Source organism: Pogoniulus pusillus, chromosome 4, assembly GCF_015220805.1.
Source record: "Pogoniulus pusillus isolate bPogPus1 chromosome 4, bPogPus1.pri, whole genome shotgun sequence".
In the NCBI taxonomy this organism is placed as follows: domain Eukaryota; kingdom Metazoa; phylum Chordata; class Aves; order Piciformes; family Lybiidae; genus Pogoniulus; species Pogoniulus pusillus.
In genome coordinates, this window is record NC_087267.1 from 20,514,260 (window position 1) to 20,518,153 (window position 3,894).

A 3,894-nucleotide genomic window follows, 5' to 3' on the forward strand; every position below is an offset into this window, starting at 1 on the left:
GGGTGGACTTTGCTAGCAGCTGTTTCATGAGCTCAAGGAAGTGATCACTGAGAGAGTGATTTGCCATTGGCATGGGCTGCCCAGGGAGGTGGTGGAGTCATCGTCCCTGGAGGAGTTCAAGAAAAGCCTGGGTGAGGCAGTTAGTGCCATGGTCTAAATGATTGGATAAGGGTGGGTGACAGGTTGAAGTGGATGATCTTGGAGGTCTCTTCCAACCTGGTTGATTCTATGATATTTTGATGGAAGAGCTTCTGCTTTGGTTTGCTTTACTTTGCCTGTTTTAACTAAAGGCATTTTGCCTTCAATACAGATATTAGAAATATCAATAGAGAAGAAGACTAAGAGAAAGAGATCAGATACTGATACTATAACATTTTCAATTCAGATGTTAGGAACAAGTTCTTACTGTAAGAGTGGTGGAACACTGGAACAGGTTGCCCAGGGAAGTAGTCTAGACCCCATCCCAGAAGATATTCAAAGTAAGGCTTGACAGGGCTCTGCATAACCTGATCTAGTTGAGGAAGTCCCTGCTGCCCACAGAAGAGTTTGTTGAGATGACCATTAGAGGTGGCTTCCAACCCAGACCATTCTATGATTCTAAATAATTACTGCTGAAATAATTTTCATGGAATACTTTGTAATCCATGAATGAGGAATATAACCTGGCAGAGAATACTTCTGTTAAAAATATTACAAGAGAGATTAATCCATCTCAGTCTCTTCCTTTTATTGACTAACTCACATGGCCTACAGTCCCATCAGATATTTAAAGCATGACTTTTGCAGTGCTCAGATTTTTGTTTTTGCAAGTAAAGCTTATCAAACACCCTACATTTCTGATCCTTCATCAGTATTGCAAGTTTTTGACCATGCTCAGTCAGCAGGTATTGCTGGCTGCCTGGGAGAAGAGACCAACCCCACCTGGCTACAGCCTCCCTTCAGGGAGTTGTAGCCAGCAATGAGGTACCCCCTGAGCCTCCTCTTCTCCACCTAAACACCCTCAGCTCCCTCAGCATCTCCTCACAGGGCTGTGCTCCAGGCCCCTCACCAGCTTCATTGCCTTTCTCTGGACACATTCCAGTACCTCAACATCTCTCTTGAATTGAGGAGCCCAGAACTGGACACAGCACTCAAGGTGTGGCCTGACCAGTGCTGAGTACAGGAGCAGGGTAACCTCCATTGTCCTACTGGCCACACTGTTCCTGGGCACACTGCTGGCTCATCTTCAGCTACTATATACCAGTACCCCCAGCTCCCTTTCTGCCTGGCTACTCTCCAGCCACTCTGTCTCCAGCCTATAGCACTGCTTGGGGTTGTTGTGGCCAAAGTGTAGAACTCTGCACTTGGCCTTGTTCCATCTCATCCCATTGGCCTCTGCCCACCCATCCAGCCTGCCAAGGTCCCTCTGCAGGGCTCTCCTACCCTCCAACAGATCCACACCTGCTCCTAGCTTGGTGTCATCTGCAAACTGACTGATGCTGGACTCAATCCCCTGGTCCAGATCATCAATAAAGATACTGAACAGGAGTGGGCCCAGCACTGACCCTTTGGGCACACCACTAGTGACAGCTGCCAACTGGATGTGGCACCATTCACCACCACTCTCTGGGCCTGGCCTTGCAGCCAGTTCTTGACCCATAGTAGAGCGAATCTGTCCAAACCATGAGCTGCCAGCTTGGCCAGGAGCTTGTTGTGGCAGATGCTGTCAAAGGCTTTGCTGTAGTCCAGGTAGACAGCTGGATGGAAATGAAGAAGGGATGAAAGACCTTTTTTTTTTCCTACAGATTCATAGGGTAGGGTTATCTAAAGTGTCTATTGTTTATAAATCTCTGGAAACATTCTGAAGAAGGCCAAAAAGTCTTTTTTCCCTTGCTGGCACAAAGTTTCTCCTTTTGAAAATGTTTTTTCTTTTCTTTTTTCCTTTTTTATTTTTCCTATATTTTTTTTCTTCTGTGGGAGCTTAAGAGAGCAGATCAATAGTTTGTGATTTAAAAGGCTTAATGTCAATACCAAGCCTTATGCCACCATGTTCTCATGTTTTTACCATTTGCTTCAAGCACATGTTCTATACCTCTTATTTCTTCATCCAACAACCAGTTTCTGAGACTTCACTGAGTTATGTAACTGGTAATAATTACAGCACTTCTGTTTGTGTGCTTCACAACTTACAGTGAACATACAAAGACTTTTAAAAAAAAAGTGCAGCTGCAATTTTCTTAGGAATAGGTTAAAGCAACTTGACTGTGATTTAGATGACAGTAAGTTTAAATAACCTAAATTCTTTCAGATTTTAAGCCTTAAAAAAAAATAACTCAAGCTTCATTTTTAGAATTTTACTTCATGAGGCAGAACTGTCTCAAGCCTCTAAGGGACAAGGCTGAGGGAGCTGGGGGTGTGCAGCCTGCAGAAGAGGAGGCTCAGGGTTGACCTCATTGCTGGCTACAATTCCCTGAAGGGAGGCTGTAGTCAGGTGGGGGTTGGTCTCTTCTGCCAGGCAAGCAGCAACAGAAGAAGGGGACACAGCCTCAAGTTGTGCCAGGGGAGGTCTAGGCTGGATGTTAGGAGGAAGTTGTTGTCAGTGAGAGTGATTGGCATTGGAATGGGCTGCCCAGGGAGGTGATGGAGTCACCGTCCCTGGAGGTGCTCAAGAAAAGCCTGGGTGAGGCACTTAGTGCCATGGTCTGGTTGACTGGCTAGGGCTGGGTGCTAGGTTGGACTGGCTGATCTTGGAGATCTCTTCCAACTCGGTTGATTCTATGATTCTCGACTGAAATAGTGAATGGGAAATTAAGAATTAAAGTTGTATTCATTTGGAAATTTACCATCCATCCTAAAAAGGATGTGGCATATGGCTAAAAGCGAAAGCAGAAAGAATTAATATCTTTAGGGCTATGTGTCTTGGTTCTAATTTAAAATTCCAAAGACTCAAATAAATTTGATAGAACCAAATAACAATCTTATAGAGTGTCCTTCGCTCTTCCCCCTCCTTTCCCAAAAGAAAGGAATTAGATGTAGAGAGAGGAAAAGCTAATCACACCCAAATAAATGAATCTCACTCCATTTGGAAGTTAAAAAGAGAAGTTTAACAATAAATTAAAAAGGTATCTGAGGTAGGGAGGTTACAAAGGTATAGGGAAGGGAAAACAAATACAAAATGTGTAAATACAACCAGATTTTGACGGTGATGGCTTTGTTTGCCTCGTGGGTGATGGCCACATGGTAAAAGAAAGAGAAACAGGAAGAGGATGGTGATGCTGGTAAGCAGGGAGGCAGAGAGCACAGAGAGAGAGCAAGCAGGAAGGCCCCCTGCTTTTATAGACGTTTAGACAGGAAGGAGGAGTGGACTAACCATCACCTGGTGGTGTTCAGACCCACTTCTGGGGAGGGGTCAAGACCACCTAGGGTCAAGTTCAAGGTCACTCCCCATGCAGGGTTAACCCTGTATGTACACTATGATATTTCTCTTCTCTGTCTTTTCCACCCGTGAAGAAAAGACCCAGAAATTACTTCCCTTCTTTTATTTTATGTGGTAAATTATCCTCCCTTTGCATTTACTCACTCCTTCCATCTCCTTTTTGCTTCTTGTCAGGTGTTGCACAGAGTACTCCCACTCTTTGAGCCCTTTGTAGTGTGACAGTTTCAGCAGGAGGAAGTAGGGAAGCTTTACCATGCACCAAGGCTTTGTCACTCTAGCTCCTTAGGACCTTTCTGCTCCTCTTCCTCCCATAAAGCACTCCATGAAGTGAGACAGGATGACAGAAACTAGATAGGAGGGGAAGTGCTAGCATTAGTAGCATGACAGATCAACACCTAATTCTATTTATTCCTTGCCTCTGACAGAAGCTTCACAACTTTGAGTTGCTTCACAACTAAATCGCTCCGAGCCTAATTTGT